Source organism: Ambystoma mexicanum, chromosome 4q (assembly GCF_040938575.1).
Source record: "Ambystoma mexicanum isolate Mex_15411 chromosome 4q, UKY_AmexF1_1, whole genome shotgun sequence".
Lineage (NCBI taxonomy): Eukaryota > Metazoa > Chordata > Amphibia > Caudata > Ambystomatidae > Ambystoma > Ambystoma mexicanum.
Genome location: NC_090928.1, coordinates 647816331 through 647833753, shown reverse-complemented (window position 1 = coordinate 647833753; position 17423 = coordinate 647816331). Strand labels below are relative to the sequence as shown.

General features: G+C 47.8%; 1 long non-coding RNA gene across 1 annotated transcript in view; it reads left to right on the top strand.

Annotated features, from left to right (window-relative positions):
• Window positions 1–5807, top strand: part of LOC138467098 (uncharacterized) — a 150168-nt gene extending 144361 nt beyond the window's left edge. The window contains exon 2 of the long non-coding RNA XR_011268032.1: window positions 5375–5807. This is a non-coding gene — a long non-coding RNA (uncharacterized lncRNA). The remainder of the gene's footprint in view (window positions 1–5374) is intronic.
• The last annotated feature ends 11616 nt before the right edge of the window (window positions 5808–17423 follow it).

Here is a 17423-nt window from a genome sequence, read left to right as displayed (position 1 = left end):
AGAAATAATATGGGCAAGGGAGCAATGCGACATACTGTGCATTCTGGAGACAGAAAACGAAGGACCCGATTTTAACATTAGCAGGGAAGAGGACAGACAAAGGCAGAAGAGGGTAAGACCAGAGGAGAACATTCTGAATTGGGAGTTTTCATGTGATCTGTTGGCAGCTGTCTGGTTGGAGAAATTCCCAAACGATGGTCAGGGCTTGATGACATATAAAAACGGAATAACGACGGAGCATAGAAAATATGGGACCACGGGCTGGATAGACTATGATAGGGCCTTTAGAAGAAGGATGATCTGGGAACCAGAGATGAGATGGGATCACAAGGATGTGGATGCGTGGATGGAGTTTATGGGAGGTAAAGAAAGGACCAGCATACCCAATGATGTGGGGATCAAGGGGGGCGGGGTGGCCATGGGCGAATAAGTGGGAGGTGAAAAAGGAGTGGCAGCCATTTCAACCACCCCCTCCAAAGCAGGGAGGGGGGAACAGACAAACAAGGGAGCAATGGAAGGAAAACAGAGACAGGAGGGGAGGGACCAAACAAGTGGATGATTCAGGGATTGGAAGGAATGCAGGTCATTTAATAAAGGGTCGTGCACATGGGGAATCAAGTGCCGTTTCTCTCATCAATGTGCGAAGTGCGGGGGCGGGCACCCAAGCATTTCATGCTTCAGAGCAGAGGGGGGGCTCCGACCGGGGGGAGGACAAAAAGGGGGTCAATGAAGGGGCTTGGGTGATGGGGCCATCCCCGGTGGACAGAGGGTTGCTTCTGGAATTTTTACAGGACTACCTGAGGGCCGGGGATAGGGATTTGCTGTGGGAAGGTTTCTCGGAGGGATTTAGGATTCCTTATGAAGGCCCCTTGACAGGACGGATGGCGAGAAACCTCCCCTCTGCACTTCAACATCCTCTGGTGGTCACACAAAAAATTGCAAAAGAGGTTGAACTAGGCAGGGTGGCGGGCCCTTTTTCCATCCCTCCTCTCCCAAACTGCATTATCTCACCACTAGGCATTGTACCTAAGAAGGAGAAGGGCAAGTTCAGATTAATACACCACCTGTCCTATCCCAAGGGGGATTCGGTGAACTACTGGTTGGAACAGGGCAAATGTTCAGTGTACTATGCATCATTTGATCGGGCAATGTTGATGGTTGCCGCCACAGGCAGGAGGGCTCTCTTGGCAAAAGTAGACATTGAATCTGCATTTAGACTCCATCCTGTACACCCAGAGAGTTTTCATCTATTGGGTTTTCATTGGGAGGGCCTGTTTTATGTGGATAAGTGCATGCCAATGGGTTGCTTAGTATCTTGTTCTTATTTCGAGGCATTCAGTACATTTCTCGAATGGGTCGCCCGGAAGGTCCAGAGGAGCGGGGACATGATACATTATCTGGACGATTTTCTGATTGTTGGGCAAGAGGGTTCTGGGGATTGTATGCAGGCTTTGTCCTCATTTCAGGGATTTATGGCTAGATTGGGTGTCCCATTGGCGCCGGAAAAGGCACAGGGGCCCACCGAGGTGTTGACTTTCTTGGGGATTGAGATAGACACGATGGAGGGCACCTGCAGACTGCCCGGAGACAAAGTGACAGAAATGGTTGAGGAAATTGGGGCCACATTGAGTAAAAAAAGGACAACTTTGGAGAGGGTCCAGCAACTACTGGGGAAGCTGAATTCTGCGGCAAAGGTCATCCCTGCTGGGAGGGTATTCGCACGCAGGTTAGCCAGGGCAACAGCGGGAGTGACAATGGCACACCATCACATCCGCTTAGGTGCAGGCCTGAAAGAGGATCTGCGCATGTGGCGGGCATTTCTCAAAGATTTCAATGGGGTCACTTTATGGAGGGGCCCCTGGCAGTCCAGTGAGGAACTGCAGTTATACTCTGATGCTTCAGGTAACGAAGGCTTTGGGGTGATACTGGGCTGTGAGTGGTGTGCCCAGAAATGGCCAGGCCAGTGGCATAAGCAGGGGAAGACTAAGCATATCATGGCTTTGGAGCTATTCCCTATTGTACTGGCACTCATGCTATGGCCTGGGGAATTGGGCAACAGAAGGGTGCGATTCTGGTGCGACAACAAAGCAGTGGTTCAGGCCATCAACTTGCAGTCAGCCTCTTGCCCGGCGGCTTTGAGCTTACTAAGAAGGCTGTTGGAGGTGTGCCTGAAAAGAAACATTGAATTCAGGGCCGGACATGTACAGGGTGTGGTAAATATTGCAGCTGACTCTCTTTCTCGTTTCCAGTGGCACAAGTTCCGGGCGGCACATCCAAAGGCAAATACGGAGGGGATGGCTTTCAGGGACGAGTGGTGGCAGCTGGTGACGTGGACCAGGCGCTCTGGGAAATGGGTGAGCGATCGCTCACACCAGGCGTCAGATCCCGGTACCGGCAGGGCTATGGTAAGTTCATCCAAATGATTGAGAGCAATGTCATTTGGGGTGGTTCTCTGGAGGAACAGGTACAGGCATTTGTGGTATGGGCTTATGGTAATGGGAAGAGCAGGAGCTGGGCAGCTGCCCACCTGGCGGCCATAGCATTCCCCTGCAAACTGAGGGGATTGGGAAACCCAACGGGGGAGTGTAGGGTTTGTATGGCTTTAAAGGGATGGGGACGGACAGAGGGGCAGAAGCAGGACAGCAGGAAGCCAATTGACTTAGATCTGTTGAATAAGCTAATTGAGGCATTACCTGGAATATGTTTTGATGAATTTGAGTCAGCACTGTTCCTGGCCACATTTTCACTGGCATTTTTTGGGGCCTTCAGGATCAGCGAACTAGTGGCAGCGAGGAAAGGGGATGTTTCGGCCAGGGCAATTGCAGTGGGGGATGTCCAAATCTGTCCAGAGGCAGACGGGGTCAAGCTAAGGATCAGAATACGAAAAAGTAAGACGAACCAGGCAGGGAAGGGGAAGAAGGTGGTACTTCACCAATGCAACCATAACAGCAGCTGTCCAGTGCGTTTGTTAAAGAGGTACCTGGCCATGAGGCCGCAACAGCCGGGTACGCTACTGGTGCACCAAAACAGTTCCCCACTGACTAACTATCAGTTTAGAAAGGTCCTGTCCACAACATTGGGGGCTTTGGGGATAAGGGAGCAGGGATGGTCATCCCACAGCTTTCGCATAGGGGCTGCCACGGCGGCATTTTTACAGGGCATTCCAGCACACAATATCATGAGGATTGGGAGATGGGAGTCAAACAGGTTCCAGCTTTATGTAAGACCTCAAGGGGCCATGGGGCACCCATCAGCAGGGACGTAGGTTGCTGCAGCCAGGCGAGAACTGATGGACTGCATGATACATTGATTTCTGTTTTCTTCCTGATTCCTCTGACTTAACTCTTTTGTAACTTTTTACCCACAGATGACACAGTATGGATTGTGGGACATTCCTTTGTAACACAGGCTGAGGTCGCAATCTGGCAATGGCACTTGGGTTCCAACCTAGGGATGGACCCCAATAGAATAGTGTGGTTAGGAGCATCAGGGATGCGATGGCACTCTCTATTGTCGACCGCCAATAGGCATTTATAAGGGAGGCCCACTCCTAGGGTGCTAGTTGTCCACCTAGGTGGCAATGACCTCGCAACCATGGGAAGGGGACGATTATGGGCACAGATCCAAGTGGGCTTAGGCGCACTCACCCAGGAGTTACCCGGTACAGAGGACATATGGTCAGAGTTGGTGCCCAGGCTGCAATGGCGTGGGGTTGATTCGCAGAGGGCCTAGAAAAATCTAGGCGCAGGCTCAATAGTTGCATCGAAAGGTTTACACTAGCTAATGGCTTTGTGAGACACACATTGCTAAACTCTCTACCTTTCCACTATATGGCTGATGGAGTGCATCTGTCAGAGAAGGGTTACAACTTGTTCCTTCCGGCCATCTTGGGCAGCCTCTTGAAGGTCGGATGTAAATAAGTGATGGTAAGTTGGTATGTTTTTGGAGCATGGGGGCATTGGGGGTAGCGGGGTGCCACCCCCAAAGCGTGGTGGAGTTAGGGGCAGTCCTAGCCAGGGAGGAGTTTGCCATGGCTTGAACCGTGGGCGGTTTCCCGATGGCCGTACCCGAGCCAAAGTCAGATGACAGGCACTGGATCCCTATGGACACTGGAGACTCCTCACCTTCATGTGCAGTGGCCCGAGGGAGAAGCAATCTGGCGCGGATGTCCGGTGCCTTGCGACATGCATGGAGGCGGCAAGGGGACACCAGAACAGTCAGAAGATGCCCCACACTTTTTGGGGGCTAGGACTTTTTGTGGTATAGATGGTCATGAACCATGGTGCTTTAGGGCTGGGACTGCCCCCCCAATTTTGCTGTATGCTCCAATAAACTGTGATCTGTGTTTCCAAAATATAAAAGGTTGTTGGACTATTATTCTCTGACTGATCAGGTTGGTTTCCAAGATATGTCATCTGTACACAACAGGGGGGGGGCAATGGGGGCTGACACCGCTAAGGGGACGTACTAGCCCCTGCAGGGGGTGCTCGAGGGACGTCCCACATAGCTTGGGTGCCCCTCTGGCAGCCCCCAACCCCGCAGCGAGGTTCCCACCCCTTCCACTGTGTCACGGTGGGGGGAGGGCGTCCCCAGGGCGGGCATTTCCGGCCGGGCCCTGGGACGGCCTACAAATACAGATGAGGACTGCAAAGGCGGCCTCTGTTGCAGTTCTCATCCGTTGAATTGCCCACCCACCCTCACCTAATGACAGGTTATGTAGTACAGGCGGATGGAACTGGGGTAGGAAGATCCAGGTAGGTTAAGGACAGGGTGGTAGGAATTGTGGGAGGGGGGACGGAGGACCGGAGGGTAAGAAGCAGTGTGGTAAGCAGTGTCAAGGGTCGACTTGCTTAGTAGAGTACTAGCAACCTATTTTAACGGACAGCGAGGGGCAAGTGGGGGTATAGGAAAGGGTTCCAAAGGATGTCTACTGCAGATGGTTTCTAATATTACATGTTCTGATTACAGCGAGGTGTAAGTTCAAACAAAGGTAGTTTAAATTGCTTCGGCGCACAGTACAAAGTTGAATACTTCAGAAGACGGTAGGGTGGGAGTAGCGACAGGATGTTAAGGAAGACCTGCAGGTTTCAATTCGTATTCTATTTTAATTTTTCAGCGGACATCGAGGTGTAAGTGGGTGCAAAGGGCAGGTTTTTATGGTGCTGGTGGCAGGGGGGACATTAGTTCCAAGTTTGTTGTCCAATTTTGTGCATTGACTAGGGCTGTGTCGGGTAAAAGGTTTACTATGTTTATCAAGCTTCAATTTGTATCAGTTTTCTTTTCATTTTCAGCGGAGTTCGAGGTGTAAGTGGGTGAAGGGATTTGTGGAATTTGCTGGCTGTATCTTGTACTAATTGTTCCTTTCTTGTCACAGGCGGAGTTAGGGGCAGTCCTAGCTGGGGAGGAGTTCGCCACGGCTTGAACCGTGGGCGGTTTCCCGATGGCCGTACCCCTGCCAAAGTCGGATGATGGGCACTGGATCCCTGTGGACACTGGAGACTCCTCACCTTCATGAAACACCTGTGTATGAGCGCGATATAAATAAAATATCATATCATATCTTATCATGTGCAGTGGCCCAAGGGAGAAGCACTCTGTGCAATCTGGCGCGGATGTCCGGTGCCTTGTGACATGCATGGAGGCGGCAAGGGGACACCGGAACAGTCAGAAGATGCCTCACACGTTTTGGGGGCTAGGACTTTTTGTGGTATAGATGGTCATGAACCATGGTGCTTTTGGGCTGGGACTGCCCCCCAATTTTGTTGTATGCTCCAATAAACTGTGATCTGTGTTTCCAAAATGTAAAAGGTTGTTGGACTATTATTCTCTGACTGATCAGGTTGGTTTCCAAGATATGTCATCTGTACACAACAAGGGCGGGGAATGGGGGCTGACACCGCTATGTAATCACCGATTGATTTGACAGCTTCTTGGGTAGGTGTGAATATAGCATAAGAATACTGGTAAGTACTTGTTTGTGTTACTGTGTCAGATTACTGGAGGTTAAATGGCTGCATTATGTCTATGTTTTAAAAGTGCACTGCCCCATTGAACGCTCCATTGTAGGAGCAACAAAGGCTGCTCACTTTGACATTGGCTTCTCAGAAAAAGCACCTGGCACCGTGTGCAGTGGAACAAGCTGATGTAATTGCGTCATTGCGTCTGACCTTTTCTCAGAAAAGATGCAGGAAATTCTATACTTCACTGTTCTATAACACAACAGATTAAAAGCCTCTTGAGTGGGCGCTCAGGCAGATGTTGTAGTTGCCCGGGAGTTCTCCTCTCTCGTCTGAGGTTCCTAGTCGTTGCTAGTCCCAGGTCTACCAGTGTGTGTGATTTTTGGCCCCCCCACCCTCAACGTTCTGTAGACTACAAACAAATGCCTTTCTCTGGAGCGTGGGGGTCAAATTTTGCAGGGTGCTGCCAGGGATGTCATTTCAACAAAATACCAGAGATAGTGGAAGTGACACCACGCGACCTTCTACCTATGATGACATCATTCTCTGATCGACTGCAGCACATGAAGGATGTGCCCCCTAACATTGTGGGACACAGTTTGTTTCATCACCTACCTACTACAGACCTCCTAGCCCTGTTAAGATGTCCGCCACCTTTTGGCTTCGTTCCAGGCTGCCTGCAATGCCTGACTGACATCGACCCGACAGCGTGGAGCCGCCTGATTGGCCTTCTTTTTCAGCAAATGCCAAGACCCGGCTCAGCCTTGAGGCGAAGCTGGGCCCGGCATAAAAAGACCCGGGTTTAAGGCCCCTGTCTTCTCTGATCGACTCCAGTGCATGAAGGATGTGCCCCCTAACATCGTGGGACACAGTTTGTTTCATGACCTACCTCCTATAGACCCCTTAACCCTGTTAAAATGGCCACCACCTTTTGGCTTCGTTCCGGGCTGCCTGCAATGCCTGACCGACATGGACCCGACAGCATGGAGCCGCCTGATTGGCCTTCTTTTTTAGCAAATGCCGAGACCCAGCTGAGCCGTGAGTCGAAACCGGGCCCGGCATTAAAGGGCTGGGTTTAAGGCCCCTGTCTTCTCTGATTGACTGCAGCTCATATAGGATGTGCCTCCTAACATTGTGGGACACAGTTTATTTCATCACCTACCTACTACAGACCTCCTAACCCTGTTAAGATGGCCACCACCTTTTGGCTTTGTTCCAGGTTGCCTACAATGCCTGACCGACATGGACCTGACAGCATATGATTGGCCTTCTTTTTCAGCAAATGCCGAGACCCGGCTGAGCCGTGAGGTAAAACCGGGCCCGGCATTAAAGGACTGGATTTAAGGCCCCTATCTTCTCCCTGTCTACCCTTGGCTGCCCACCAACCGCACCTGTATTACCTTGCATGTGGCTTCTGACCTGTGCAATGTCTATTCCGCTAAAATTACTGTCTGGCCTCACCGAACCTTCTTCGTACATTCTACTTGGTTGGCTAGTAAAGACCTTGGTCTATGCTCATTGTGCACAACTCAGCGTGTCTACCTGCAACCTCCTGATATCTCCTTACATAACCTTCTACTGAACTCAGCTGCCTTTCCTGCTATCTAGACTCTTCCTCTGTATAGTCACCGGAAACTTAACATGTAACATCCACTTTCAGCAACTCTGCTAACATCCATCCTCCAAAAAACAATCTAATCTGTCTTTTAAGTTGTTTTCTCATGTATAATTGAAACAGTCCATTATGCATGGCTTTGTTACATCCTGTGTGAATACCAAACTATGGCCTGTGATCCCACCTTTCTCTTTGCTGGTATCTACCCACCTCACCTTTGGTACACCCACACCCTTGTCTCTCATATGTTAGTCTGATGTAGCTCCCTATAATCAGTGGGTAAGCTTATCAGTCTTGTATTACCTAGCCTACTATGTCCTGTAAGCATGTCTGATGTATCTCCCCGGAACAAGAGGAGTGGCTTTCCAGTATGTATCCTTACGCCTACTATGTCCTGTATGCATGTCTGATGTAGCTCCCCGGAACAAGAGGAGAGGCTTTCCAGTATGTATCCTTACGCCTGCTATGTCCTGTGTGCATGTCTGATGAAGCTCCTTGCAACAAGAGGAGAGGCTTTCCAATATGTATCCTTATGCCTACTATGTCCTGTATGCATGTCTGGTGCGGCCCCCCGCAACAAGAGGAGAGGCTTTCCAGTATGTCTCCTGTCCTGTTTGCATGTCTGATGTAGCTCCCCGAAACAAGAGGAGAGGCTTTCCAGTATGTATCCTTATGCCTACTATGTCCTGTATGCATGTCTGATGCAGCTCCCCACAACAAGAGGAGAGGCTTTCCAGTATGTATCCTTATGCCTACAATGTCCTGCATGCATTTGTGGTGCAGCTCCCCGCAACATTAGGAGAGGCTTTCCAGTATGTATTCTTACGCCTACTATATCCTGTAAGCATGTCTGATGTAGCTCCCAGAACAAGAGTAGAGGCTTTCCAGTATGTATCCTTACGCCTACTATATCCTGTACGCATTTCTGATGCAGCTCCCTGCAAAAAGAGGAGAGGCTTTCCAGTATGTATCCTTATGCCTACTATGTTCTGTATGCATGTCTGGTGCAGCCCCCCGCAACAAGCAGAGAGGCTTTCCAGCATGTATCCTTATGCCTACTATGTCCTGTATCCATGTCTGATGCAGCTCCCTGCAAAAAGAGGAGAGGCGTTCCAGTATGTATCCTTACACCTACTATGTCCTGTATGCATGTCTGATGAAGCTCCCTGCAACAAGAGGAGAGGTTTTCCAGTATGTATCCTGTCCCGTTTGCATGTCTGATGTAGCTCCCCGAAACAAGAGGAGAGGCTTTCCAGTATGTATCCTTACGCCTACTATGTCCTGTATACATTTCGGATGCAGCTCCCTGCAACAAGAGGAGAGGCTTTCCAGTATGTATCCTGTCCTGTTTGCATTTCTGATGTAGCTCCCCGAAACAAGAGGAGAGGTTTTCCAGTATGTATCCTGTCCTGTTTGCATGTCTGATGTAGCTCCCTGAAACAAGAGGAGAGGCTTTCCAGTATGTATCCTTACACCTACTATGTCATGTATGCATGTCTGATGCAGCTCCCAGCAAGAAGAGGAGAGGCTTTCCAGTATGTATCCTTATGCCTACTATGTCCACTATGAATGTCTAATGCAGCACCCCGCAACAAGAGGAGAGGCTTTCCAGTATGTATCCTTACACCTACTATGTCATGTATGCATGTCTGATGCAGCTCCCTGTAACAAGAGTATAGGCTTTCCAGTATGTATCCTTATGCCTACTATGTCCACTATGAATGTCTAATGCAGCTCCCCGCAACAAGAGGAGAGGCTTTCCAGTATGTATCTTTATGCCTACTATGTCCGGTATGCATGTCTGATGCAGCTCCCCGCAACAAGAGTAGAGGCTTTTCAGTTTGTATCTTTACACCTACTATGTCCTGTATGCATGTCTGATATCGCTCCGCACAACAAGAGGAGAGGCTTTCCAGTATGTATCCTGTCCTGTTTGCAGGTCTGAGGTAGCTCCACCGCAACAAGAGGAGGGGCTTTCCAAATAGGTATCCTTACGCCTACTATGTCCTGTATGTATGTCTGATGTAGCTCCCCACAACAAGAGGAGAAGCTTTCCAGTATGTTTCCTTATGCCTACTATGTCCTGTATGCATGTCTGATGTAGCCCCCAGCAACAAGAGGAGATTCCGGACAGCATATTACCTACTGAATATTCTTGTGCAAGCACTTCTGTAACTAGCGCCTAGATACCTGAAGGTTTTGTGCGCTGTAAATAAATGCAAAAATAAATAAATAAGGCCCCATCACAAGTGACATCACAGGAAGCAATGGAACACGACCTTTCACCCCTTGAAAAAACAGGAAGTGGAATCACATAGCATTGTTCCTCAGTACAATACGACAAATATGGTTACGATATAACTATAATGTGATATGCATTTCATACAAGAACGGATCACCATATGTATTGTTAATATCAGTATGTATGCACCCATATTACCAAATTATTGTGAATGCAAGCAGACGTCCAAGGCCAAATGGTAATGATGTATTATTATATAGCACTTACGCTTAAACGCTTTATATAGAACAAATGTGCACACAATATCACCCAACCTGTGTTGGTACTCATTTGTTGACCTCAGAAGGATGAAAGGGTGAGTTGAGGTGTTTGAGAACAGACTAAATCAGTGACTCACCGCTGAAGTGTGCCTGAAATAACCTTTAATGAGTCCAGCAATTATTGTGTGTAATTCCAGAAAGACAAATTATTTGTTATTCCTATTCTTTCTTATTTAGGGTCACTGCTGAAAGTGTAACACTTGTGGAACCCCCTGTTTTTTTAAGAGGACTGAACAAGAAAGTAAGCCACTGCAAAAATAAAGAGCCACATGGTAGGGGTAGCAAGGGAGACCAGATGGAGAGCAAGGGAGAGCTCTGGGGTTGCATCTGCGACGCCTGGGGGCCCCCAAATGACATGGGTGCTGTTGCATTAGAAAGAGGTGCAGCGTGATTCTTGAATAGGCACTGGCACCGCGCCTCTGTCACTCACTGTCATGTAAAGTGTCAGTCAATGACTTTCTATTACTGAGTGAGTCACTAATAGAAAGTCATTGACTGACACTTTACGTGCCACTTTACAATATGTGAGCTGGTGGTGCCCTTTATCTGCAGTGCCGCTGTGCCAAGGCACCACTTGATCAGCCCTTGAGCCGGCTCTGTTCCTAGTCCCACCTGCCTCACATTGATGCAGGGCACCAACATGATACATGCTCGCACTGTCCAGTTTACCCTTGTATTTTCCAATGCACTCATAGCAGATGAGTGCATTGGAAACACTTTTACATTCTAAAGGCCACCTATGACCTTTTTGCTCCAAAAATTCATGTTCCTGACAGAGAAAGACGAGGGTGACCAACACCCACAGTGGGCTCTTTGTTCATGCATAAGCCACTAACACTACCAGTGCTTACCTCGAACTGCTGACATGGTATTGTGCTTACAACGTCATATGTGTTCACACAGGGGCTCATATGGAAACCTAACCACTGAATCTTTATCTTCTGAAAGCCCTAGGAAATGTGGACGTGAAAAGGAAATGCTTTAGTGGACGTGAAAAGGAAATGCTTTACTGAAATTGACTTTTCTATTAATTATTTGAAAATGTTTGTGTAATATCCTTAATTGCAGGAGCGCAACTTTGGGTTGCAGGAATGGGCATCTGAGGCGCTGCCATGGCCCTACAGGAGCGGTGACATTAAGGGCTGCCTTGTGGGCAGTGTTGTCTGGTTGGAAGGAAACAATAAACTGAATTCCCTTCCAAAACAAGCCCAAAACAATCTGACTCCCATCCAAATAAGCTGAAAAAACAAGCACACACCCAAAACACTGTGGAGAGATCTCAAAAGTAAGAAACATAATACAATAGCATAAACATGCAGAGAGAGAACACAGACATTGTGTTCGAACAAAAATATTTTACTATAATTGCATGTTTCTGAAATGTAGTATCTCTTGTTTCCATTTCTTGTGTATATGGTATTTGAAAGCATATCATTGGCATCTCTGGTCCGTCGCCCTACTGGTCCTTGGCTCCTTGGTGAGTTGTTCTCCTTTGGTCCTCGGCTTCATGAGTCTGTCACCCCTCTGGTCCTTGGCTCATATGGTCCATCAGCCCTCTGATCATTGGCTCCCCTGTGAGTTTCTCTTCTGCCCATCGTTTCTCTGGTGCTTAGCATATGGTGCCTGGTCGGCTGTGTCTGTTGCTAGTTGATGGTCCAAATCCATCTACATTATCCCATATAAGACTGCGTGCTTCCATACTTAACAATATGCCTCATTCCATTTGGGAGATGATAGTTCAGTCCTGGTTTTAACTTTAGAATCTGGGACTTGCAGTTCTGGGTTTCCCTATTATATAATTCGGGCCTAAAAGTACCAGAATACAAAGTTAAAACTTAGACTGGACAAGTTGCTGGAGTGGAGCATGTTGAATGTATGCAGTACTACAATTGGAATGTCTGAGGAGTCAGTGGGCAGTCATGAAGGAGGTCCTGGGAAACTGATTAGAAACCGTGAGCGGTATATTTTCTTGCCATTTCACCTGATTTGGCAAGTCTTAGCCCTAAATTACATATGGCATAAGAAGGCATTGATGTAAGCAAATAAATGTACACAACTGTGATGTTGCCAATGTGAAAAAAGTTGTACCCAGTTATGAGGTGGTCTGTTGTGCAAGAAATGGTAACAGAAAGCACCTGAAAGTCGGTTTATAACCCACTCTAACCAAAAACACATCTCTAAACACAACAATGCCACAGGAACAACACTGGTTGCACAATGATGTGAAAACCACCGGAGGGGATACATGCACACTACATTTCCCTAAATAGTACACTAGCACACCACAGATGCACAAACTCAATCCTCAAAACTCCCCAAACAACACTCTAGCAGACATCACAATCACACAAAAATCACTGCTTACAAGTGATCAATCACGCCGGGCTGAGGACAGGCGCTTGGATGGCCAAGTTGGAAGCAAAAATTCTCTGTTCACTCTTGGCCCTACCATGTAGTGTCCCGGTGGAGACAATGAGGTTGGAGTTGGGAGTCTTGTCTCTGCTCTCACTTAGGAAGATTGCAGCCTGCAAGATGTGGGCCAAAATGCATTATGGTTCATTGGTGATACTCTGTTGAGTCGGTGACTGTGAATTCTAGCAGATTTTCCAAGAGTATATGCTACAGCCCTTATCATACGGTAGAGTAGAGCTTACAGCAACTTTGACGATCACACTTCGGACCAATTCTCGATTGCAATCTATGGCGCTGAGTCCTTGGTCATCACTGCGGCAGCTTTTCATGTATGGCAACTAGTGGCCAGCAAATTGTCTTTCGAGTACTAAAGATTTAATTCTAAAATTTAGTGTTTTGGATTAATTTTATGTAGTTTATGGTTTAAAGTGGGTTGGTTTTGGGAAACATTTTTATTTATTTGGGAGAACTCAGTGTATTTTGAATGCATGTGATGTTTTGTGAATTGTTTCACCAGACATTTATTAATGCGCAATGCTGTTTTGGATATTGCCGGCAGGTATAACTGTCCAATGGCAGAAATGTGTAATCAGTCTAAAAGGTACACAATGTAACCAAATGCACTTAATAAAATTAAAAAAAACAATCACACATTTGAGGTCACCAACCTGGAGCGCTCATTAGCTACTGCTACAGAGAACTCACAAAATAAATAAAATGTACAAACCACAGAGAGACCCATCCTCGCATATATGCAGACATCAACATTGCTACAAAGGAGTCCTGTCCTGCTCCCCATACCCCACCTCTGTAGATCCTGAAATGTCAAGAACCAGTGAAACAGTGCAAATGGTAGACAGTGTGCTATACAAAACCTAGCACAACTGGGCATAGCGAGAAGTTTCACTCCTTCTCAGCCCGACGGATAAGGGGCGTATCAGTCACTTTTACTCCATAAAAATGGGCACATACTCCCAAAAAAGAAAAATAGGGACTACAAATACTCAAAACTAAAAATAGGGAACAGACACAAGAGCCTGTCCCCCCGCTTTCCCGCACACAGCGTCATGGCTATGGTTGGACCAGTAGTACACATAATTTCACAGAAATAAACTACTTTTATGACTACCTGATCCTTATGGTAAATATGTATCTTTTAATATTTTAATATGCATGAATAACTATGGGCTAACAAATATTCATTAGCAAAACATTTCTGTTTTACAGTTAAAACATGTGTACTCACTTATCAAATGCTCCCATTGGGAATCAGACGTCATCCCTAAAAAATCATTTTACTCCCAGCTTTAAAAAATAGAGAGCAAAATGCTCCCAATTCAAAATCTTATCTGGAGCATTGCTCATTCTCTTGTGGGGTAGTACTCTGGTTGGTCGACACAACTTTGGTGACTGGCAGGAATACTGAAGGACATTGATGTTGGCTCTGCTTTTGTCTGTCCTCTTTACAAAAAATAATTACATTGCTTGCTCAGGAAAGCACTTTGGTTATAAAGTGAAGCTGGGATTTTGTACCCATGCTACAGTCTAGGCTCTTGAACACACATATTCCAAGCTCCACTTGGCACAAATACTTAAATGAGTATTTCACAGCTTACAACAATACTGTCTTATAGAGCAGAGGTGTAATGATTCCCGTGGTTATACATGAGCAGGGTATCCAGTGCTGCATTTACCTTGAATTATGGGACTTGTCGTTTTGATAGTTCAAATGGGAAAGAGAAAACTACACGTCCAGAATCCAAAGAGAAACAACAGAACTACATGCCTACAGGACATTTTAGAGCTCTGATAGTTTACGTGTAAAATACGCGTGTCTCTTATTAAAGCAACCTTACAATATGTATATCCTGAATAGAAAACGAAGTCGCATGATGCAAAATACTACAAGCCTGAAAACAAATATTGTTTTGTTTATATACCACTGCAGCAAGGTCACTTAGATCACTTTTGTCACATAGATATATAGATATATATATATAAATCAACACTTTTTTCCATCATGACTAAACTTTAAAAGCGTTGACTTAAATACACTCTAAAGGCCTGATTTACAGAAAGAAGCGCAAATGTTTCCCCCAAAAGATATGTGCGTGCGCTTGGATTGTGCAGTGCAAATGCATCGTACCAGAAGCCGATTTACAGAATTAAGCGCCAGCAGTGGCCAACAGTGTAAAAAATATAGGATTGCACCAGACACGCCCACAAAATGCCTCTAGTGCAAACTAAGGAGCCAGCTAAACCTACCGTTTTGTGCACATTTAGACCTGTCAAACCAGATGCAGCAAAAATAACACAAATAGCATGGCGAGTACCCACAAGCAACCACCAAGAGCTGCACCCATGCCAACCATCAACAACCTCACGCATCAAATAAATCTGCGCTCCCCAAATGCAGCGTGCACCTACACCCACCCCCTGTACACCCACCAAATTAAGCCACCCACATACAAAGTGCACCTACACCCACTATTCCCACCCCCTGTACATCCCCAAATCTGAGCCACCCACATGCAAAGTGTGCCTACACCCACCGTTCCCATCCCCTGTACACCCACGAAATTAAGCCACCCAAATTCAAGGGGCACCTACACACAATAAACACAGCCCCTGTAACACCAGCAAACACCCCACCACACCACACACATACACCCACACACATACACATCACACCACAGGTACTGCACACACAATGTGGACCACTAAACCACACAACCCAGCACCCATGCCTGCCCATGACGAAAAATACATTGCAGAATATAAACCAACATGCATGTCACTTGGCACCATCCCACACAGAGTCAATCACATACCCGTACAGGAAACACATCTGGACAAATGACCATCTGTGCAATAAACACCATGTAGCACCACACCAACAACCAGTATGACCAACCATCAAAACTCCCCATCACCACCGCCCTCGCCTGCAAAGAGCACACATTATACCCATTAGCATTGTGCACATGTATACCCAAATCCCACATGCACCATGAGCACATGCATGCCAAGATTCCACCCAGAACATAATCTACACAGAACCATGACATGCCGAGAGATAACACATGGATCCAGAGTACCATACCACATGACCATGTGTCATGACCCCTCAAAAGAAGACAAGTGTGACATGCCACACAATAGATGACTGCACACACACACATGAGCATCTCAGAAAGCATTTCTCCCCATGAAGAAATGACAAAATAAACACAAGAATACCATATACCCAAACACATAACTGTAATATAATTGCAATCATAACAAATAATGGTACATCTCGGGTGGCGCTCAAGAGCCCTAGCAAGATGGCAGCGAGATAGAGGAACTCAGGTGACACCGAAAATTGTCAGGAAAATATATTGTCATCATCCATGGGTTGCCGTTTATTAATTATGGACTTGCAGCAGAATGTGAAGGGGTACCATCAATTAAATCCTGGACTGCCAGCTGTCCCCGTTCCCAGGAAGGGCACTGAGGACGATCTGAGCAGCTTGGAGGGGAAGCCGTCGGACCCGCGACCCTGGCCGCCGCAACCAACTTGTTGCGGCTCCCACTGCTACACACCCTATGGCGCTACTCCGACGGGAGCCTGCCTGACCAGGGAGCCTGCATGATAGCCCACTTGCCCCAGCGCATAGGCCGGAATTCACAAGGCGGACCAGCGACGTTGTGCCAATTGCCTGACATCTGACTCAGAGGGACGAGCCTCCCTGGCGGTGGATTAAGGTGGGTCACCATGCGGCGATGGAGAGCCGGGGAACCTTTGAACACCCAGCTCCCGCCAGGCGAGCACTGCGGCTAGACTAAATAAGGCACGGCTGGTGATTTAAAATATGCAGGGATGATCCCGAGCAACGAAAACCAAGGCGCACAACATCATGGACTGCTGCACAACCGATCAATGCACACAGGCATGGGGCACTAGCGAGAGGAATAACATCCCGGCTGTGCTGCGGCCCTGCCTGCCCCGCTGACATTCCCAGGCGGAGGGGAGCATCCCTCGACTGCCGCGTAACAGGCATCATGCAGCTGGCATATATGTTGCGGAAGAGGATAGCCTTCAGAGCTGCCCACATATAATGGCAATGGACATAACAGGGGGAGGAACCTGCCGGTTGGTGGGCATGAGATCCCGACAAACGCCATGCACAGTCCATCAAAAGGCAGATCTTGCCCCAGTTGCCCCGTGGGGTACCTCCCTAACAACAGCCATTACGGGGAAGCGGCCCTGTCAGCTGACAGGACTGCCCTCCGACTACCACCTCCTACATCACACGGCCGATTGGGGGTGCCGGCAGCGACCTGGTTATGGTACGAGCCACGCTATACCCACCATGGCCAGATACCAGGCTAACCAAGCTGTGTGTCACCGTAGTGGCGGAGGGCGTGATCCATTTTCTCTTTTGTTACAAGCACTTGGCCACGGGGCTGCTCCCACCCTCTCCTTCGCTACAACTTCTAGATGGAATGATACAGCCCATAACGGACGCTGCTGAGCAGCTGATCTCTAAGAACAAGGGAACAACTACGCCACTGCGACAATCAACGTGGAAACCACCCACAATGGAGGCACAGATCCAAAATCAGCTCCAGACGATCCTCCAAGAAATGAAGACCATAGCCAAATGACACAGCTGACAAACAGAATGGTCTAAGACCTCAAACAAGACCTGACAAGACTCAATGCACAAGCAGACCGGACGACGAACAACGAGCAGCAAATCAGCTCACTTGAAGACAACAGCATGTCTGTGGCCACGGACATGGACGGGCCGATCAGAGAGGTGCAACGCCTCGAGGCAAAGGTCAAGGACCAAGAAAAAAGGTTCCATCCCAACAATCTGAGCCTGGTGGGT